The following is a 23,654-nucleotide window of genomic DNA, read 5'->3' on the forward strand; positions in this document are numbered from 1 at the left end:
TTGTCACCCATCTGCTGAATGGTAGCAAGGCCCTGCAAGTTGGCTTCCCATTCAAGGAGCAATCAGGGATACAGAGTCTGGGTCTTTGCTTAGCATAAGTTGTTTTATTTACAAATGTACAACAGTCCTGGAACACAGGTGGCCCCAAAAGGGAATGCAGGCAAATCCTCCCTTTCATAACTCAGAGCCAGATACCATGCCTGGTTCCCAGGAAGAACTGAGTCTTGTTACAGAGAGAAAGGCAGAGAGCAGACTATCTTGCTGGCTTGCAACAGCTCCCCAGAAGATTCTTCATCATCAAAACTATCAACACCACAGGATTCCTTCCAAAACTGAACACAGCACACTAAAATAAACTTAAAGATCTATATATCACCACCATTGGTGAACCCCTTCACGCCAATATATTGTAAAACAACCAACATATTCATCTTTCTTGAATAGTTTTAAACAAAGAAAATTGAGGGGAAAATGCACATGCACATTCCATCCCAGCAAGGACAATCTAGTTTACGATCCTCTTTCCAGGACATTGCTTTTCCGAACAGCAACGGTTGTGTAATTCAGTTGGTTGGTCATTGCTTGGCATTCTCTGTTTCCAAAAGAAAAGATGGTTTATAGTATTGGTAAATGTTAAGAACTGACAGGGGATTCTAGTCTAGGAGTACTGATGTAAGTATTTTCCCAAAATTTGCTCCAGGGTACTTAGAATGGATTGTTTATAATATATTCAGCAATATTATTTCAGAAAGCAAGAATAAACATAACTGGGTGTGACAATATGTGTATCTGCAAGATGTGTATCAGAAGCGAATACTATAGACGTCTTTGGGCAGGGTTTTCAAAAGCACTTGGCTTTGGCCTAATTCTGGTCCTTTAGAAGTGAATGGTTTAGCTCCCATTGACTTCAAGAGGAGCAAAGGCAGGTCAATTCTAAGCATTCTTGAAAACTCCATCCTTTTTGTTCAATTGAAAGAGCAGAGATAGGCTGATGTCTGGAACCAGGTGCTACTAAAATAAGAATTCAGTAGGGTTAATTTTTATCTGAATCCTGACAGTGGGCCAGTTTCAAATGCAGGTCTAGCATGTGAACCAAAACGGTGAAAAATTTATGAGAACACATTTTTCTGATGAGATCTCCCTTATTTCTGCTTTCCCTCAGCACCCTCTTTATCCCTTGTTCCCTCATCCTCACCTTTGTTGTCTTTTGAGGGTCAGGTCCACAGCCATCTATCAACCGTCTGGGTATCTCAAGAGGTGCCCTTTCCAACTGGTTGTTCAGTTGGACTTTCCATTCAGACCTTCCCATCTCCTAATTCAAAGAAGGGCTTTCATGGGTGTCAGTAACTCCTGCATGCACTTATGGGTAGGGCTATGTTTAAGTCATGGGTTTTTTTAGTAAAAGTCATGGACAAGTCACGCGCAGTAAACAAAAATTCACTTGTGGGCAGAGGTCACAGACTAAGCCCCAAAAGAGAATTCTTCACAAAACTGAGTGAGTGAAAATGGGGGTTATAATGGAAGTCTGAATCACCACTGTGTTACTTATTATTCAGTGGAGTTACATGGCATAAAACTGGAGTAATGTATTGGTGAGCCAGGCCCTTTGAGGTGCAAACTGTAGTATTCCTTGGTGCCAGCTCTATAATATAAATCATTTAGAAAGAATGTAAAATATTTTTATAAGAAATTTGAGGAAATGAGTTGAAGTGGATCAGTTGCTATTTCCATGAAACCAAAGGATTGTATTCATTGTTGTGGTGTTTAGATGTTGCTTGTTATTATTAGAACTGGGAGCACGGGCTGTTGGGAGTCTGAAAGGACAGGAAACAGGAAGGAGGGGGGAGGAGTTGAAGAGGCTGAGGGAGAGGTACTGAGGGTGCAGCAGCAGCTTGGAAAAGAGGTTTCCACTTTAAAAAATAAAGTCCTGTTGAAGTTTGTTAGCCTGGCTACTACAACAGTGTGTGTGTGTGTGTGTGTGTGTGTGTGTATGTGTATACGTTCCTGTAGCCCTGCAACTGAGCCCTATACAACCATCTGTGATTGTGGCATGCTTTGTTTGGAATCTGGACACTGGCTGTATTTTTGTCCTTGATTTCAAATGTTGTCAGTGCTTGGCTCCAAATTGCACAGGCTCTTGAGATTGCCAATATTCATTGTTTGTGACTGAAGAGTCTTAAGTAACATTGATTTGGAACGTACAGTACATGGGTAGATTTGAGCTTCCCTGGTGCCTAGTCTCTGCAGTCATAGTAATTATCTGATTTATACCTACCTGGTCATAGTGATCTCGGTGAAGCCAAAATCCCTCCCAATATGACCTGTGACAAGCGGGGAAATTTCTTACTGCCCCAGGTGTTGTTTTATTCTACCGTATTACTGTGAGCAAAAATCCCTGAAATTAAACATCGAATCATATATATAGATTATAGAATTTTCCTGCTTAAGATCTAGATATCTGAGGTTCTGTTGTGTCCAAGTTATTGTCCATTTTTTATTGAATCCAATTAAGATGGGTTCTGACAAAACTGCTTAAGCAGGAAATTTCTAACACTTTTGAGGAGGCAGGGAGCCTTTGTTAAGTATCTAACTCATCTTCAGGAGCTTCAGGAGCTCAATCCTTCACCACGGAAGTCAATGGGAGTTTTGCTATTGAATTGTATTGGAGTTGGATCAGACCCTCGCTCAATAGCATGCTTTGCAGAACACTATGAAATAGGCCTCAGCCACTTCTGTAGAAATCTGGAAATTTGGTAATGTACTATGCACTCACATGTACTGTAGGAATTGATAATTTGTAAACAGAAATCTAATCAATTGTTGCTCTTGATAGAGTGGTGAACAGTATTATAAATCTCGTATTATGTGTTTACTTTCAATTTATATTGTTAGCACTGTTTATTGCCTTTCATTAAAGCTCATTAACATGATTGGTTTAAGGGCCTGTTATGAGAAGAGAGACTAACACTAGAATGTAGAATGACCACAAAATAAACTAAAAGTGGTTGAAATCTTCTATACTCAAAAGTACTATATTTGTGTTTCCTGTGTGGGAGTATTTACTTGCGAAAGACAGGAAATTGATGATCAAACATGCAATTAACTGGAAGGGTTCTGTACATCTTGTATTAGAGCATAAATATATTGCACAAAGACTCCAGTGGTGTTTTTTTTTACTTATTCTAATATTTCTGAGTTGCTCATATAAGTAAATTTAACACTAGGTGGTGTTGCAATATGTTATAATAAAGTTGAATAAACTGACAGGCAAATTTGGGAAAGCATTAGATTCTGTGGAATCTTTTAGGTAAACGGCTACTTCCTCATCTGTATGAGCAAATCTGTCCTTTCAGGATAATTTATACCTGGGTTATTCATAGATTTTTCAGGTGATTATGATCCTTCCCGCTGACTGGCTGTGTAACACAGACCATAGAACATCACCAATTTGTTCTTGCACCAGGCCCATGGTCTCTAAATGAGCTAGAGCACATCTTTTAGCAAAACATCCAGGCTTGACTGACACTTTTTCAATGCAGTACACTATTACTTTCATTTTAACCATTCCACTGTGTTTCAGAAGTGTTGATTATGGCACCATTCTCTTCCATTGCTGGGCATTCTAGTACCCTGGTGTTTTGCTTTATGCTTCTCACAGTATGTTACAGACATGCATAGTTTTTATTTTTGCTCATTTGCCTATTTGTGCTTTGCTTCCTGCTGCTTTTCTGGAATGCACCACTGTAATCTCAGTCTTTCCCTCCTTCTGTTCAGTTGTCATTTCTATCATACCCTTTACTACCAGATAGCTTTATATTATCAACATCTCTAGCAGATGTCTTTGTCTGACCTGTGTGCTCCTCAGCACCTGTCAGCTTTTCCCCAGGTCCTAGTCTTAGTATTCCCCCTAAAAGTTGTCAGTGTTCTGGACCAGCAGCCTGGCTCCACTATGTTTAGAACCACCCTTCTCTTTACAATGTCTTCCTATCCACACACTAGTGCCAGGTCTACATTAGAGGTTTTTGTTGGTATAACAATGTTGGTTGTGGGGGATTATTTTTGGCGGCCTTTCTGCACTGCCAAGAGCCCCAGAGTCGACACAGTTATACTAGCAAAAAAAAAAGCCTTTTGACAGTATAACTTGTTTCATTCAGGGAACTGAAATAAGCTATACCAGCAAACGAACAAAATTGCCAGTGTAAGCTGTGTCTCCACAAGAAGGGTTTGTCAGTACAGTGATATCAGCAAACCCTTTCTAATGTAGATGAGGCCCAAGACCCTGAAGTTCCCGCCGTCCAGCTGATCCTGCATGGGGATCTTGAAGGATCGAAGAAAAAATGGCTCCAGAGATCCTGGACTTAAGCCTTTCTCCTAATAATCTAAGTGTAGCTTCCATGACCTCTCTTTTACGCCTCCCTATGTCACTGGCACCAATGTGTATCATGACCACAGACTCCTTTCTAGCTGAAGCCATTGTTTCAAATATCAGTGTGATGTCAATTTAGGAAACAAGAAATACCTGAAAACATTCTTCAATACAAACTATAACCATGGGGCTAATATTTTTGTGGTCAGCATTTTAGTATACTTTTATCATTGTGTTAAATCTCACAGCATAGTTATCAGACAAACAGGAAAAGAGTAAGTATACGCTAACGCTCATTTTGGACACTCTGTATCAACAGTGGTTTAGCACATAGAATAAAACAGTATTCTATTTAAAGGTGAAGATGACTTTTCTCTTTGCACCTATTGTTGTGAAATTTCTTAAGAAAATGTTTTTCTTCTTACTCAAAAAAAGAATGCAATTAACGCAAGAAAAACTGAAAACCACTTGACCAACCAGCCTACAACAAATTCTTCTTCATGTTTGCATGTGGAAATATGACCTATGCAAACAGATCTAGTAATTGGATTTAAATGTTAACAGGACATCTCACCATTTTTTAACAATACAATGACGTAGTACAACTGTTTGAATTAAAAGGTGTTTTGGAGCTCAGGCTCAGGCACCATTTGTGTGATTGGTGCCCATTCTGCTCCCAGTCACTTTCACAGCCACTGCAAAGAAGGGCAAGATTTTGCCCTTAGTTTTAAGACATGGAATATTTTTCTTCACACAATGACTTCATCTGGACATTGGCCCTTGTTCAGCAATAAGTTGTGCATGTGGGCTTTTTTGTTTGTTTTGCTATGGTTTCTTAATGAAGTATAGAAATACATGGAAGACGTTGGAAAGGAAGGAGGCAAATACCCACATGAGTGGCACCATTGATCTACCAATGTTTTTAACCTTACTTGGATCCTACAGCCACTTCTCCATATTATTTAGCAGATGTAGAGCACATCTGTTCAGGGCCTGCAGCTGCATTGACCTTTGGATTATGACATCAAGAATGGCATTTGTACAATTAAAAATGTTATCACTCAGGGCAACCCCTGTTGCCCTCTGCCACCTTTTGGTAAATTGTGTTGTAAGAAAGGTTAAAAAAAAGTTGCTGGAACTGATTCTTTTGCTGAAATATCTAACAAGTATGTCAACTTTCTCTGATCTTGGCCATGGTAGAATATTGCTCTAGTTAACATCCTGTGCTTTAACTCACTGTCTGAGATCCTCTTTCCTGCAGTGTGTTTTCTTCATCAGTTTGTATTTCTGCCAGTCAGTGTCACAAAGCACTTCCTGTTTCATCCCCACTTGACAAGGTTAAGCCATGCTGATGATCTGCAGTTGTGTGCAGCTTCATTTTTCATAGATTATTTCTGATAACCATAACATGAACTCTGGAGTATGTGTTAGGAACTGAAAACAGGCCAAGTGTTTTGTATTAGTCTGTATTCCCACATTCACCAATTCTCTAAGGGATGAAACTCAACCAATGACATGTATGAGAAAAAAGGATCAAGGCTAAAAACAATTTTCTCCCCTCTAGTTTACATTAAACAAAATCAAAAGCACAAAGAGCCTTATTCTCTTTTCACTCACATTGGTTTCACACTGGTAAAACTCCACTGAATTCAATAAAGCTACTCTTGATTTACACCAGTCTAACTGGGAGGAGAGTCAGGCCCAATACTGCAGCCATCTGTGGTATGAAAGCAAATTTATATACAATAGTTCAATCTTTTTTAAAAAATAACAACAAACATTTATTTAGTCTTCCTATCTTTACACATTTGTACAGACACTGGGAAATCAGATTAATGGAATCTTTAACCCCCAAAATAAACCCTTGATACTATTTATACATGATTGCCTTTGAATATAGTGATGACTGCAAGACAGAAGAGTATGCATGGTGCTAAATTGTTAATTTTAAAACTATAATAGACACAAAGCATAAGTGCATAAGATTTAAAAATACAGCTGTACATAACAAAGCCCTTTCTTATCTCCAGTTAGCATTTTCTGTATAGCTGGTTTCTTTGCATTATACAGCCCTTATTTCTGTTGACAAAAAAGGGACTTGAAACCACAGTGGTTCTTTAAACAAAGTGGAAAAACTATTTTTGTGTGTGCACTATTAATAGATGTCTGTTCCTAGAAAATGATCATTAACTGTGTTTGTTCCCTACAATGCACATCCCTCTTGCAGAGCCACATTAACAATTCTGCATCACTTGGCTTTCAGGTGGATTTCCTGTGGCCCATTTTTGGCTGTGCACACAGTCAATTAGTGTATATTAGTAGCATCTTTTAAAAATCAACAGCCTCTATAATCCAGAAGCATACGTTAACCTGTGTTTTGTGGGAATTTTGATTTTCTTGGCATGTAGCCTATTGCTAGCAGTGGTCTATTCCAAGATGGGGAGTGCCAAAGAATTGGACATAATCAAGGGTGGTTGGCTGTCAGGGGAAAAAAAAGAAAAATATCCTGATGTTCTTTGTGCCGTTTAAGCACGGGAAAGGAGATGGAAGGCCATTGGATTTCCCTGGGTGATGGGGAGTCCCGATCTGGCTGCTAGTTGTCTGTGCCATCTCCTCGTGCAGTCCCTTGGTGCAAGAAATGTGTTAGGGTATGAATGCAGTGCTACCATAGTTCAGCTGCTCCTTCACTAGCTAACTGTGGTACTTTACAGCCAATCTTAGGCTGCTCTAGTTTACACCATGGCCAGGGCTGGCATAGAAGTGGCCCCCAGAATCAGGTAGCTGTAACCATCTCCCCACTTCAACTATGCCAAGCATTGAATGGTTTCAGCTGAGAATCTAGCCTAGTATTTGAATTAATATTAGGTTGCATAGCATGGCTATTATGAGAGAAATCCAATTAATATAATTTATATTGCAATAAAAAGTGATTCCCATTTTTTGTCATGTGACAAGCACACAAACGTAGGTCGAATGAATGTGTAGAAAGAGGCTGAAATGCATTTTTGCAAGCAGCACTAAACATTTGTGCCAGAATGTTTTGGATTTCTCAAAGAAGTTAATCTGAACAGAGGCAAGTGAGATATCTGGCACTGGCAAAGTGAATGTTGTTTAAGCCACACTTTGATGATGTAGGATAAAAAGTTACCACAGCCAGAAATACAATAAAAGCAAGAACATCTGAGAGACTGGAGTCAGGGCTAATGTTCAAGTGCTGCAGTAATGGCTTTCAGGCTTTTCCTGCCAATTGTTTTGGCCATCAGAGACCGGACTGAAAATCTTCTACATGCTCCAAACATTTTAGAGAAGGACAAAGAATCAGGAAGATTTAATTTATTAGGGGAGATTTCTACCATTGTATCTGTGCCTGTGGAGTCAAGCCTGCTTCCATTAATGTCAATGGCAAAACTCGAGTGGATTACAAAGAGAGCAGGATGGGGCCCGACATGGATACTTCTTACATTTTAAGCCTGTATTTTCAAAAGGGTTTAATGATTTTGGGTGCCTCAAGTTTTGGGTCCCAGACTTGAGACACCTTACAATTTCCTGATTTGTAGAAAGCGCTGAACACCTGCCTTCTGAAAATCTGCCCCTTTAAAGTGTCACAGTTAGATGCCCTAAAATGGCAGTGCCCCAAATCATTAGTCACCTTATAAAATGTAGGCCTAATTAGTGAATGTAATGCTCTGGAAAGAAACTAGCTTGATGGCCATGATGACTGAATTCTTCTATTTATTTACAGAACAGGTACAGCATTGGTAAGGTCAATAAACAATTCATCATTCTGCTCTGCTATTGCATATCAACCTTCTTCAGAAAGGACAATCTGTGTGGGAAAGGGGGTATTTCAGTCTCCATATTCATTCAGTTCTTGAGTCCTCTGCTGAAAATACCAGCAAAGATGCTAATCAGTATCCAACGTGACAGTAGTAGTTTACTGACGGGAACACCTGTGAGCTGATTCTGCTCACACATAAGTTTTTCACCATTGTAACTCCAGTGATCCCAGCAGATCCACTCCTGATTTAGGCTGGTGTAAATCAGATCAGAATCAGACCCTTGTGGAATCAAGCCTTCCATGGACCTGCTGCCACTTCCATGCATTTTCTTTCAAACTTTCATTTTATTCCTGTTCAATTTAAATAGCAAGCTCTTTGGGGCAGGTACAATGTTTAAATATGTGTTTGTAATGTGACCTAAGTAATAAGTAATGCCCTATTCAGTAGGATCTGTACATAAATTCTCAATTTATTTCACATAAGCCTGCAGATGGCAAGCATTTTTTTCCTAGGGCCTAGTGTTTTCTATGATTTCTGTGGCTGTGGATTTGATGCTAGTGATCACATCACAGTTATGGACTTTTTGATTTTCATGGATATCAGGCTAGTCTTTGTACATGTTATGTGAAAACACATTAGCCCAGTTCTGCTGTTACGCTTGTGATACCCGATTGATTCCAGTTCCAGCCTTGATTGCCTATGCACATGATAACCAGCTACCTGTCAGTTTGAAACTACTTGTGCCTTGCTGTAGCTGCCTACCAAGTTCATTGATATTGTGTCTCAATGTAAGTCCAAACAGCCTGATCCTTCATGCAGGTGACAGATGGGGAGGGCATCTTTCACCTCATGCTTGCTCCTCTCACACATTTACTTTGGTTAGAGTCAGATGCAGAGGATGCTATGGTTTTGTCATTATTAGGGCTGATTCAATCCACTTGACTTTTCAAGATATTGAACATTTTTCACTTATGTTATGACTAAACTAAGGAGTGAAAGTTCATTCTGCTTGGAGGCACCAGCAGAAATGCTCAGGATAGAAATTTTATCAATGCTGATTAGCTGAATCTGAGCTCTGCTCTAAACCCCAGGTTACACTATGTGGTGATAAACGGCTAATCCTTCTCCAGCCATTTCTGTTATCCAGTTTGAGATTTTGGAAGTATCCCAATAAAGTGGAAATTACTTCCTATTAAATAAATTTCAGGGTGTGGATTCTTGGCCATGTCTTTCATTTAACCTAACACCTACATAAGTGTGTCTTGTTTAAGAGGCTTTGACTGTAATTACAAATGGTAAGTGTGCCTCAGTAGTTCCGTGCTTCAAAACCAGCTGTCCATCCGGAAAGTGGCTTTTATCATTGTTTGTTATTTGTACAGTACCAACAGTCTGATGGGCTCCTTAAAAGCAAGTTTCTTCCTGCCCTGAAGAGTTTGCAGTCCAACTAGATAGTGCAGGAGAGAGAAGAGCCACAGATTCACTACTTAGCAAACTCATCACTCTACCCTCTGCTCACCTTGGGCTGCTCAGCAAAGTCATGGCTGAAATAAGATAGTGGCCAAAGAGGGAAGGAAACTGAAGGGGCGGAGGTAGAAAGGACAGAAGCGTATTGGGCAGGAAGAATGAGGCAGAGCCATTGCTGTGATAGGTGAGAGGCAGGATGGACGGTGAACAACAGTCAAGGGCAATAAAGTAAATGAGAGCACTGCATCCAGATCTGAGTGAATGAAGATTCCAGATGGCTGTGAAGGCACCTCCCGGTGGCTGCTGCTGTCACGCCCCATGTGGAGGTGGAAGGGCTGCCACTGTGCCTGGTGGCTAAATTTGACCCTTAGCACGTCATGGTAGCTGTATGCAGCAGAGCGTGGCACTCAGTCTACGAAAAGGACATGATTGCCAAACAACCTACTGCCCCAGAAAAGCTTTAAAATGCATAAGGCTGAAATGAAGCATAAAAACAACTAACAAATACATTGCTGATTACCACAGCGGTCTCTACTTTTGATTCTTTTTTTTTTTAGGGGAGTGAAAAATATATTCTAAAAAATAAGGTCACTGAGAGAAGCTTTCTTTGGCAAAAAAGAAAAAGCATTTTAAAAGCAGCAGGAGACCAAATACCAAGGCAGCTCTTGGACAGCAGTTACTATGGTAATCGTAACACAGAACTTTCCTTAGGCGCATGCAGGACATTTTGGGTGTAAGGGGACTGTTGCCCCCTTACTAACATTCTGTGGGGGTGTTTTAGTTGCTAGCTCCCAGTACTAAAAAGGGGGAAGGGTCGATGGGGAATCAGGACCCTGAGACTGACAGCCCCCAGGAACAATGGGGAGAGGCCAATGCTCCAGGTCAGCCTGAATGACAGGGCGGGCAGACTAATCAGGGAGCCAGGAGGCCAGAGAGGTGAGCTGGATTTGCCCGGGTCAGACAGGGTGGGGCCAAGCTAAGGAGAAAGCAGGGGCCCAAGCTAAGCTGGGGAGCAGAGCTGTGCCAGATCCAGAGAGAGCAGACCCTGTCCTGGGAGCAGAGCTGCAGCCCCAAAGCCAGAGGCACAGCCCAGAGAGAGCAGACTTGCCCTGGGAGCAGAGCTGCAGCAACCAGAGGCAGAGGGGCCAAAGGAGCAGCCCAGGGAGCTGGAGGCAGAGCAGCAGCAGCAGTGCAGAGACAGAGTGGTGGAGCTGGGTGCGGTGAGTGAGAGGGACCCTGGGCAGCGGGCCCAGCACAGGGAGATGCCTCAGCCAAGAGGCTCTGCAGGCCAGGCTTGGATCCTAACCCCGACAGGGCGGGGGCGACACTGGGAAGATGTGTCCTACCACTTAGAGCCTGAGAGCGTGTGGCCACCACCGGAGCAAGTGTCCAACCCACAGCATCCCTGCAGCACAGCCAGGGCCTGAGAAGAAGGCCTGGGACTTACAAGGAACAGACTGTGAACTGCTCTGACATTCCAGAGACACTGTTTGTGATGTTCCCTGCCACAGAGCAGGTTGATGTGTTTCCTTTAACCTTTCCCATTTTTCCTTATTCTTTTTAAAATTAATTGTTGATTAAATAACTTGCATTTGCTTTAACTTGTATGTAATGGTCAGTGGGTCAGAGAAGTTCCCAGTGCAGAGAGAGTACCCTGGAGTGGGGACACCCTAGCCCCTGTCCTAGGTGACCGCAGCAGGGTTGGGGGTCGAGCCCCCCAGGAATCCTGGGCCCAGCCTTGTCAGGGTTACGAGGACTCTGCCAGACAGGAGAGTGGAAGGGGAGTCCTCAAGGGCAGGAAGGACTCTGGGTAAAGGAGGTGGGAGCAAGGACTCAGATCCTTTTGCTAGTCCACTTCACCGGGGTAGTGCAGAAGCCAGGAAAGTTCCCCACAATAGCGGGACTATTCCCCCGCTTACATGGGTATAAGTGTGCAGGTCATAGGGTGGAGAACAGCTTGTGTTTTGGGGAAATTTTCAAAACCTTGAAATAATGGAAGATCTGTCCCTTTAAGGGACAATACAGTCAACGATCTCCCTCCGCAACGTAGAACATGGAACAAAAAGCATGTGGACACTTACACAAAAGGGGGGAGGGGTTGGAGAGGTTGTTTTAAGAAAATATTTGGCACTGCTTTCTCAGATGATATATGAAGCAGAGGCTGAATTTTTAAAACACGATACTCAGACACATTGAAAAATAGTACTCGTTTCCTAACTGCTGCCCAGTAGCAAGGTTCCATCTTAGGTGCTTGGAGAGCAGTGCCATGGTCTCTGAGAGTCCCACATCTTTAATGTATCTAACCTCACACCCCTCCTGTGAGGCAAGGACATACTGTCCTCCACGTTTTACAGCTGGGGTGCTGAAACACAGAGGGGCGAAGTGACTTGCCCAAATTCACACAGGAAATTTGTGTCAGATCAGGCCCCCAGGCCTTGGCCACTACCTAACCACTGGACCATCCTCCTTCTCTATTACAGACATAGAGGTTGAAGACATTAACTAAATTTTTATTTTAAATGTGCTTTATTTCTAAATCTGGGGTTCTGTTAGTACTGTGGTGAACTCACCAATAGGTGATTCTTTTGTGACTGAGCCCTGAATGAGCTAATACGCAAACTTAACTCTGAGAAAGGGCTCCTGGGACTCACCTTGCATGTCATTAATGACTGTCCTTAAAAATGAAGAACAGAATTTAAGGCCATAAGGGGGCCAGCAGATCATCCTGTCTGACCTGCATATCACAGGCCAACACCCCGCAACCAACCCACACGCTAAACCAAACAGCTGAAATTACACCGAAGTAGTAGAACTCTCAACAGGCTAAGCTAAGGTGTATTGCTGTAGCAAAGCTTTTAGTGTTTTGGGGGACTCTGGAAGTGTTTTGTGTCATTGTTCGGAAAGTAATCAGAAATAGATCAATGACAACTGTAACCATATGGGCTGTGAGTAGGGGCTGCTACAGAAGTACTGTTATTTAATGATGGCTACTATGTATGCAACCTTGAAACAGACTATTGGGACCTAAATAAAGTCCATTCTGCTATTGATTAAATCTGTCTGAATTATTCCCTATAGAGACCATTCTGATGAACCAATATTTATTGCACTAGCAAAGTATTTTGAAATTAGGAAAGAGCTGCATTTAGGGTTAAACATTGAATTCAATGACTAAGCTAATTTTGAAACCAGTTGCTTTGACCGGGGCTTAGGCTCCATGCTTATTGGAAGAGTGGTCTAGATTAAAGAGAGAAATCAGTGGTTTTAATTGTGGATTTTTTAAAAAATAATTAAGAGATGACAAATATAGTGGGACAAGGAAGCCTACCTGCCCTTAGCTGAACCTGCATAGCAGGGAAAGAAAGGCCTCCCACAGGCCTGAACACCTTGTCTTTTTCCCTCTATTAAATATGGATGTAGTTAAAGGTTTTTGAGGTTTTTTTAATTGTGAATAAAAGTGAATAAGACAAACTGTCCTCTGGAGTTAAGTGTCAGTTGCTACTTTAGCTACTGGACTATGCCATAGAATGCACAGAAAAGCAGCATGGCCTACTGAAGTTGTCCCAAAACTTTTTACCTCACACTCCCCATTACCCCTCTCCACACCCCTTCCACACACTCTGACTTCAATAGCTCAGACATAGGTGAGGTTCTGTGTGGGTAGGTGAGATTCTGTGGCCTGCGTTGTGCAGGAGGTCAGACTAGATGATCATAATGGTCCCTTCTGACCTTAGTATCTATGAATCTATTAAAAAGAGAGGGCCAAAATTCTCCTCCCTATGTGCCAAAGCAGTAAAGCTGTGGAACTGGTGTGTAGTCAATCACATTCTCATTTCAGCCTCTTCACTTCCAGGCATACGGAATATCATGGCCTATGATCTGAGCAGACATTCTCTGGACAGCTCTCTGGACAAGTGGGACTGAACCTTTAAATCCTCAGACAGATATTCCTGATGCGGGGGGTTCCATAAATGGACCTTTTCATGACTGCCATCAACAGGAAAAGCAAAGGGTTCTGTTTGAGAGGAGGTCTGGGTCCTCAGTCCTTGGGAGAAGCCTTTCTCATCCCTTGGACCAGGAGCCTTCTGTATGCATATCCTCTGACACCACTGATTTTGTTTTGAACAAGATCAAATAATTCAGAGCCAAGCTCATTCTAGTGGTACCAACTTGGCTGAGGCAGGTCTGGTACCCTTACCTGATTCACCTTGTTGCTTGTCCAGCAAAGCAGCTCCTGCCCATTCCCCATCTGCTGTCCCAGGATTCCAGTTTGTCTCTCCACACTGACATGGCCATCCTCTGACTCTGAGCATGGCTCCTTGATGGTTCTTGGGAATAGAGGATTCCTGTTCATCAGAAGTAAAACAAACCTTATTAAACAGCAGAAAGATCTCTATTAAAATATTTACCTTCAGAAATGGAAGGGATTTCACCATTGCTGTTCTCAGCATCAGTTTTCACCTGTTCATTTTCCCCTCTCAGCTGTTCTTGATTACCAGTTGGTAATCAGGTCTTTCTGTGAGTTAAATCAGAGTTCACTTGGTGGCTATTACAGCCTTTCATTCCTCTATACAGGTATTTTCAGTTTGTTCTCATCCCACAACAGCAAGATTCATCAAGGGTGTTAGGATATAGATATTCAGGCCTGTCTGTAAAGGCCTATACTCTAAGAATTTAGGTGTATTCTTATCACTTGGCTAGTTATAGAGGTACAAAAGAGAATCAAAATCACTGTCTGCCGGTGTAAGGGCCTTCTCTTACTGTGACAGACTGAGGCCCTGTTCTTAGGCTAAGGCCTTTGGCTAAGCAACAGAGGCAGCCATAAGCTGGGAAGCGAATGGTCACATCCTCACATTCCAAAGTAGTCACATTGAAAGAAGGTGCTATTGGGCTGTTAGGAATACAATCCTGTCCTGATAGTGCCGATCACCTCCAGAGAAAGGGAAGTGCCTAGAAAATGTAAAAGGAAACTTAGTTTGATAGCATCCTGTCTGGCAAGAACTCACTTATCAATAGCTGGGATGTGAAATCCTCACTTCTGTATTGTTTTGTCATTATAGTTCCCACTTTGCTATTGTTTGTCTGTATAATCTCTGTCTGGTTCTGTGATTGTTTCTGTCTGCTGTATAATTAATTTTGCTGGGTGTAAACTAATTAAGGTGGTGGGATATAATTGGGTACATAATCATGTTACAATATGTTAGGATTGGCTAGTTAAATTTCAGGAACATGATTGGTTAAGGTATAGCAAAGCAGAACTCAAGTTTTACTATATAGTCTGCAGATAATCAAGGAAGTAGGGGGGTGGAGGAAACGGAAACAGGGAATGGGGGTAAGGAAATTGGAATCATGTTTGGCTAAGGGCAGGAATGGGAACAGGGACACAGGTGTAAGGCTCTGTGGTGTCAGAGCTGGGAAGGAGGATACTAAGGAAGGAAACTGGAATCATGCTTGCTGGAAGTTTACCCCAGTAAACATCGAATTGTTTGCACCTTTGGACTTTGGGTATCGTTGCTCTCTGTTCATGCGAGAAGGACCAGGGAAGTGAGTGGGTGAAAGAATAAGCCCCCTAACAAAGGGTTTGGGTAACTTTTTCCCCCCACAAATGAGTGAGCTACTCCGATATGGGATCTGAACGTGGTCCTTAATGGTCCTATGAAACCTCCCTTTGAGCTATTAGCTATGTACTCTGTTGCATTTATCTGTGAAAAGCATTTTTAGTGGCTATCAGCTCTTCCTGCAGTGAATCAGATCCAGTGGTCCAGGGAGAAACTAAGGGTCTTGTACTAGTCTTGTTCTGTGCATGCCATTTCTATCAGCAGGATTCTGTGCACAGATCAGTCGAAATGTATGATCTTAATGTCATAAAGGGGCACTTACTTCTACACTTAAGTATTTTATCGTATTGGATCTCTTTCTATCTGAAAGAAGGAAAGCCGTCTAGTACAAAGTTAAAGGAATTAAAGATATCATCCAAATTTTCAAACAGGCCAGACTTGAGGTCATTACTCACTTCTTCAAGTAAAAGTGCTCTTGGTCTTGGGGAATGGGAGAATTGCCAGAGGAAGGATTGAGTGAGGGGTGGAGGATGGGGCCCTTTTACATTACATTAGCTCTGTTTGTAAAATGGGATGGCTTGCGTTTGTTGTACTTAAATTAGAACTGTGCGAAAGGACGGGTACTTTTAGTGAAAAATGTCTCTCTTCCTAAACAGGAGGTTTCATGCCTCCTGGCATTCTGCGTGTTTTGTGATATTTCAGGGCAGTGGCTATTGTTCAAGTTAAAAAGTCACTTTTAGGCAAAATGGGCTTGTGAAATGGGCTATGAGCTGCAGAAGTGGCAAGTAAAACTGGGATGTAAGCAACCTTTGCCACCTCTTTTTGGAGATGAGAGACAGAGTAACATCCTATATACATGTTTGTTTTTTTTTTTAATGGAAGGGTCATATAGGAGGATGGGGCAGAGAACAGCAGGGGAGGAAAGGTATACATAAAGCCATAGAGGAGGTAAAGGAATACTTTACCTTGGATGAGGAACAGACCTTGCAATGTTTTACTAAATGCACTGTACGAAGGCCGGAGGTGAGCCCTTAGCCTGAGTCAGGCATAGGAACTACAGCAATGGGCATATGCTTTAAGACCCTTCCCAGAAACGAGAGGTTGAACTTTTCTTTCGCTCTTTAGGATGTGTAGAACATTCCTTTGTGAAGCCTACATAATTAATACAATTCAATTCCAGTAAAAATTGAGAGGCATATGAAAAAACACTGCATGCTGTAAATTTTCTTCATCGTGTGACCTTGACATGTTTCATTGTTTTAAATCCTTAATTGTGCTATTTAAAACCTTTTTTAATCATCCAGTTCTCTAGAGGAATAGTTATGGTTTTACACAACACTCCTATGTTGGCTCTTCAGCGATTATTGAGAAAATCCTGTGAAATACTATATTAGAGAACCATTATATGGGTTAGTTATAGTATAACGACTATTGTATATATTTGCTAGCTTACTGTTCCTTCATAACTTTGATACTTTTCATAATTAGTGGACCATGATGTTCTTTTGAGGAATGTCCCTGGGGAAAGCAGATACTTTTAGAGGCAACCGTCAGCAATGATAGTTCAACTCGTTCAAAACCAGTTCACCACCATGTTTAAAATAGGAAACTGTAGTTCTGTGGAATTAATAAAGGAATTGTATAGCAACACAGCCCAAAAATGGTACTGCTCCATTTATCCAGTTTTGCAACCATAATAGCAACCAATTATTAATTATATTATGGTAGCATCTGCAGGTCCCAGTCGATATCAGAGACCTATTGTTTTGGATGCTATGAAAATATTTCTGTAGTATTTTAATGTTAATTTAGTAATGTAGGAGTATTAACTGTATAATAAAGCTCTCAGTCCTTCTTGTGACCATGTATGATGCCTAACAACTTTATCTCTTGTTGAAGTCAGATTGCTCAGTGGTTTATAATAATCTGAAAGACAGCAGGCCTTTCTCCCTTCCCCACTACTGGAGTAGCTCAGGCATACCCTACATGGCTAAACTTCTCATCCACTGTCCTGAAGAGCCAGCCTACTCTGCTCCACAAGCCCTAAGATCCCACTTACTGGTCTGAGGGTAAATTTATATTGGAACCCAGCTCTCAGGTCTAGCTGTCTAAAACTGGAAACCACCTCTCTGCAACTAGCTGCTGGGGATCTAACAAATAACAGAAAAACAAAACAAGTTTGTTAACAAACGCTGGCTTCTTCTCCCAAGACCTTTTCCTTGTCTTCAGTGACAGACTGCCCAGTCATATGCCCCTTATGGCTGGAACACCCTTCCTGAACTGTTTTGCAAGGTTCCTTCCCCCTCCACATTTAAGTTCCTCATTATATTCCACTTCTGCCACAACATCTACATAAAACTAGCCAACAGTGGAGAAAGTCAGAAAATGTTTTTTCCCTCATAGAAAAATTCAAAGTTTCAATGAAAAATTAAAAAGGGTTGGTTGAAAACTGTTGGTTTAAAAGAGAAAAATTTTGATTTGGAAATACTGTGTTGCCTTGTGGGAATTATAGTTTGGGAATTTCATGTCCTTCTCTGCAGGCTGGGCTCCTCTGCCAGATTGTATATCCCATGATGAAGCATAATCTCCCCTCTTGCTGAGCCACTGCATGCATCATAGGAGTCCCTGGCTCTGATGGATGATGGCAGATGTAGTCCAGCTGGGGAACCCAGTCCATAGAGGATAATGGGGGTATGAAGCACCGAAATTACAGCCCCTATGATGCATTGTGGCAGCATTTCTGAACTGAAGATTTTCAATGAAAAAATCAAAATTTTCTATGCAAGCAGGTGATTTTGGCTAAAAATTGTGTTTTGTTGAAATTCTCCCATCTCCTCAGTCTTTCTTCCACCGTCTCCTCCTTGTTGTCTTGTTTCCCCCTTGTTATATCATGTCTAATTTATCGTCAGATTCTTCTACCTTTATGTGGGTGGAATAGTACCTCATTCTGCCATTAGTCCCATTGATTATATACAAAGTAAGATACTACTCAAAAGGAGGCAGAATCTGACCCTTAATTTATGAACTCTTTGGGACAGAATTAATGCTTTTTCTCTCTTGGGAAACAGAAATAATAAATACATATAACCAACAAAGAGTCTCAAGCCCATCTCTCTCCTCCTTTTCAGCTCAGCTAAGAGATATGCTTTAATTTTTTTTCTCTTATTAAATCTCTTGTATGTTCCCCTCTCTTTCTTGTGGTCCTGTGTTGTTTTTTAATTTCTTCCATGCTGTTGCAGTAGGGCTCAGTGATGATGAAAGAACACCCGGGCATTACAGTAATGTGCTCCAATATTATCTTTAGAAGTGCCATCTTGCATAGACTGGACCAGGCCCTCTTAGAGGTCCAGAGAGGCCCGGGCCACTTCTATCTTTTGAAGCCCCTAGCCATAATACAAATAAAAAATGACGACACATGGTCTAATCTTGTGCCATCAGAACCGACGTATTTTTATTAATATTTATGAACATATTTTACTCTTTAATATGACAATCTATATCCGTTAACAAAAAAATTATGTCTTTTACAGATCACATCTCTTATTTGCTTAAAATTGCCGCTCTAAGCTGAGAGTGTGTCACATTTTGGTCCGATAGGGATGCACATAAAAATAAGTTGCGAAACTTATCAAATGCCAAAAAGTTAACGAAGTGTCTAAATTTGAGACCCCCTTTGAGCTTGAGGCCCAGGCCAAATGCCCTTCCCCCCCCGATTGGCCCTGGACTGGACCATGATGTTCATTTGAGGAATGCCCCTGAGCAAAGCAGATATTTTTAGAGGCAACTGCCAGCAATGAGTGGTTCAGAACCAATTCACCACCATGTTTAAAATAATCAACATCTTCCTCTTTCACCCTGCGGTTCCACGGTAGTTTTGTCTTATACATGCTTTAGATTAGTCAGTAGCAGCTGCATATATTTGATCAGACTCAGCTGAATTCTGTCAGGCTGGCATTGAATTTTACAGCCCCCTCTTCTTTATGAATACAAATATTCTAACATTAGAATTTTCTAAATTACATTGCTGAGATTGACCAGCATGAGAATTTTGCTACTGCACAGATTGAATAAGTGCCTTTCCTACAAAGCGCATACCATTTCAATTCCCATTTAAGTCATCAAATTGGAAATGTGATACGTTCAGTTAATCTTCCACAGGCAATTTCAGATATTATAGATCCACTTATATCTTGTGATGAATTACTTCAGTGTTTGGCAAATACTAAATAACATTTTTTGTTGACGTGGAAGTGTGACCTGCAGGCTGCAGCTGGTTCCAGTGTTTGTTACTGTTTGTGTCCAACCCGTCTGTCTCTTCTTCTCTCTGTTCTCCCTTTCTTGAAGCACAGCTGGTTTATGTCTGTCACAAGCAATGGAAGGACATTTCCGAGCTGGAAATTACTGAAAGGATCCAGTGCTGATGGCTTTTGGAGCTGCCAATCCAGAGAGCAGCTTTTGGCTCCTGCTGAGTACAGTATGTCTGCAGTTTGACCATTTATCTCACTTTTTACATACTTGAGCTGAAAAAAAAAAAAAAAGGATTGTGCAAACACTCACAGCTCATTCCCTCACACCTCTTCCTCCCCACCCTCTCCTTATCAAGTATTGCAGCAGCACTAAAATGTGTCAAATAAGCTGAATGAAGCTGTCTAGTTTTGAGATATTAACAGGGAATTACATCATGGTTAAAATGTATGACTTTGAAATTATCATTGGCTAATGATTATGTGAAAAAACAATAAAACTCTCCCAACTACAATGGGCAATGCCAGACTAAATTACAGTTAAATGCTTTAGGCCCAAATTTTCAAACTTAGGTGCCTGAAGATGGGCATCTAAAGCCAATTAGGCATTTGAGTACGTGAACTGATGTTCAGAGGTGCTGAGCTTAAGGTGCTTAAGAGCAGCTGGTGATCAGCTCATCTGTGGGGGAAGGGGGGAAATATCAGACCATGTATTTAGATGCCTAAATATGGGTTTAGGTGCCTAACTTCAGGCATCCAGCTTAGAAAATGTTGGCCTTCAGACTATCTGGGGCTAAAGGAGAGTACCTCCAGCTTCTAAGCGGCAAGGAAAAAGTGAAATATATATTCCAGGATTTTGCTGCTGGGTGTAGAAGAAGAAGAGATCAGAATTAACAACAGGGAGGCAACGTCTCCACACCAAGTACATTCTGTTTAACTTGGCCTATCGCAGATAGTTCTACAGAGGCAGCACACCCTGCTTCCATTGGTTCAGTAGAAGGTCAGGAATTTTTGAACCAGACTGTAGTGAGATTGAAGGAGATCTGCTAAAATAAATGCTGTTACTGTTTGTTCTACCTTTTTTATTAAATTTTAAATTGCTTCTTAACGTTCCTTCGGCTTAAAGAGCCCTTGTTTGTCTGCCCAGTCATATAAAACAAGAGTAATCTTGGCTGTTTAATCTCTATGATATAGTTCTTTATGCATTCTTCTCATTCTCAGTCTCTCCCATGCCCTTTGTTAAAGCCACTTCAGCTTCAACCAGTTGTTCCTCTCCATCACAGTCTTCGTTTCTTCTCTCTCTGCCACTACGGTTATTCAGTAAAAGTATGTTTATACAAGGAGGAATGCTATCTTCCTGCCCTGGTCATTTTAGCTCACCTGTTGGTCAAAACCATTCACATCCGCCTGCTTCTCAGACGCCATGGAGACTGCATGTAAAGCTGAAATGAGGTGACAAAAACATCATAAAAAGGTCTGTTTGCTTCAAGTCAGATATTGAGGAACTCCTGATATGTAGCCACCAGGTAAGTGGAAGTAAACATCCTTCTGACTATACAGGATAAAGAAAGCTCACAATAATGTCTCTTGTTTCTTATCTTTAGTCTTCAATGAGGTGTCTCCAGATGTCAGGAACTGGAATGAGCTTCACCCTCCTCCACCTCCCGCCCCTTTTCACTGGCATATTATACCAGCTCAACTGATATATCAACTGAGTAAAGGTGTAGCGTATGTCATGTTTGACAGAGATGAAATACCCATTTATAATTTCTTTAATCAATGCTTTCTTTCTCTTCTACTGATAGGCCGTGGAGATAGTCAAAACAACTGCTATGTTTTGCAGAAGCAGTGGGAACTAAACCAGCCTACTTACACCACCACATACCTCTTCGAGTTGCTGTTCAGATACACATGTAAATAGTGTGACATAATATTTGTAAATACAGAGAAAGAATGATGAAAGTTCAAGTCCACCGATGTCTACTATACCCTGGACTAGTGTATAGATTTCAGGTAGGACTGTACTGAAGATCCCAGTAAGGAAGGAATAGTTTAGCTCACGTTAAGTACTAAAATAATGGAAAGACTCATTCACGAATTAACTATTTGCAGATGTACAGAGAAACATTTGGGAATAATTTGATTAATATTGTTTGCTCAGTGCTGCTGCAGGACAAACAATGGGAGAGAAATTATTTGAATAATTTGACAATTGATGGAAACAACCAGTCTATTTACTATTTATCCTAAAGCATGTTTTTACTGAATAGAAAAGCTCTCTAAAGCCTGGATCTTATAACTGGATATTTGTGGGTGTGCTTAGCCCATGCAGAGCCAACTGGGCTTCATGCAAGTGCAAGGATCTGTCCATGTGGATTCAATTGCAGGGTCAGGCCTTGGCCTCCCTCAGTGTCTGAGCAAGTGGGATTGCTTGCTTCATGATATACATGTGGAACTTTTGCAGAGAAGACTGAGGCTCAGTTAATACAGTGTTGAGGGCAATATAGATAAAAAGTTGGTATTTTTATCTTATATCTACCCCAGCTGCATACAGGTTGTAAGTAAAACTGTCAATAATCAAAAAATGTTCTGTGCCATAGAGCCCACACACACCTGGTAGAATATCAACCATCCTTTGAAATGATCAACCAGGGAGAATTCCACTGACATGCAGATATTTACTTCCAACTGCCACTGAGACCTTAGCTATAGCATATCGCCAGCAGCAAGGCAGCAGCATCCGACCCCTCCCCAGGCTCTCCCTCAATTAAACTGGAGACTCCGCCTTTTATATTTCCTGTTCTCCCCTCTGCTTCCAGTGCAAGGGGCAGGCCCGGCCTGGCTCTATCCACCAGGGGCAAGATTCCTCCCTGTTTGTGTCAGAGAGAAGCCCTTCAGCCTCACTACAAACTCCTTTCTCTTATCAACTCAGCTAATTATTATTGCGATCTCCTTAGCAGGGAAAGAGGTGTGCAGTGGTTGAGGACTTTATTCCTTTACTATGTAAGGGGACTGTTGCCTGCTTACTAACATTCAGTGGGGGTGTTTTGGTTGGCTAGCTCCCAGAACGAAAAGGGGGAAGGGTCGATGGGGAATCAGGACCCTGAGACTGACAGCCCCCAGGAACAATGGGGAGAGGCCAATGCTCCAGGTCAGCCTGAATGACAGGGTGGGCAGGCTAATCAGGGAGTCAGGAGGCCAGGGAGGTCCCGTCCTCCATGGGAGCTGGACTTGCCTGGGTCAGACAGAGTGGGGCCGAGCTAAGGAGAAAGCAGGGGCCTGAGCTGAGCTGAGCTGGGGAGCAGAGCTGTGCCAGATCCAGAGAGAGCAGACCCTGTCCTAGGAGCAGAGCTGCAGCCCCAAAGCCAGAGGCACAGCCCAGAGAGAGCAGACTTGCCCTGGGAGCAGAGCTGCAGCAACCAGAGCCAGAGGGGCCAGAAAAGCAGCCCACGAAGCAGGACAGTGCTGGGAGCAGAGTCACAGAAGCAGCCTGCAGAGCAGACCTGTCCTGGGAGCAGAGCTGCAGCAACCAGAGGCAGAGGGGCCAAAGAAGCAGCCCAGGGAGCTGGAGGCAGAGCAGCAGCAGCGCTGCGACAGAGTGGTGGAGCTGGGGCTGGAGCAGTCCGGAGCTGGGTGCGGTGAGCAGCTGGGCAGAGCGAGGGGGACCCTGGGCAGCGGGCCCAGCACAGGGAGACACCTCAACCAAGGGGCTCTGCAGGCCAGGCTTGGATCCTAACCCCGACAGGGCGGGGGCGACACTGGGAAGATGTGTCCTACCACTTAGAGCCTGAGAGCGTGTGGCCACCACCAGAGCAAGTGTCCAACCCACAGCATCCCTGCAGCACAGCCAGGGCCTGAGAAGAAGGCCTGGGACTTACAAGGAACAGACTGTGAACTGCTCTGACATTCCAGAGACACTGTTTGTGATGTTCCCTGCCACAGAGCGGGGTGATGTGTTTCCTTTAACCTTTCCCATTTTTCCTTATTCTTTTTAAAATTAATTGTTGATTAAATAACTTGCATTTGCTTTAACTTGTATGTAATGGTCAGTGGGTCAGAGAAGTGCCCAGTGCAGAGAGAGTAACTCGGAGTGGGGACACCCTAGCCCCTGTCCTAGGTGACCACAGCAGGGTTGGGGGTCAAGCCCCCCAGGAATCCTGGGCCCAGCCTTGTCAGGGTTATGAGGACTCTGCCAGACAGGAGAGTGGAAGGGGAGTCCTCATGGGCAGGGAGGACTCTGGGT

The 23,654-nt window shown here is 42.4% G+C and overlaps 1 long non-coding RNA gene across 2 annotated transcripts in view; it reads left to right on the forward strand.

Moving 5' to 3' along the window:
- LOC142072461 (uncharacterized) overlaps positions 1 to 23,443 on the forward strand; it is a 33,512-nt gene extending 10,069 nt beyond the window's left edge. Inside the window, exons 3-4 of one of the 2 annotated variants that reach the window (XR_012668813.1) lie at positions 17,708 to 17,956; positions 19,512 to 23,443. This is a non-coding gene — a long non-coding RNA (uncharacterized LOC142072461). The remainder of the gene's footprint in view (positions 1 to 17,707; positions 17,957 to 19,511) is intronic. The other variant, XR_012668809.1, reaches the window with a different exon arrangement.
- Positions 23,444 to 23,654: the final 211 nt, after the last annotated feature.

The sequence above is a fragment of the Caretta caretta genome, chromosome 1 (assembly GCF_965140235.1).
Source record: "Caretta caretta isolate rCarCar2 chromosome 1, rCarCar1.hap1, whole genome shotgun sequence".
Classification (NCBI taxonomy): Eukaryota; Metazoa; Chordata; order Testudines; family Cheloniidae; genus Caretta; species Caretta caretta.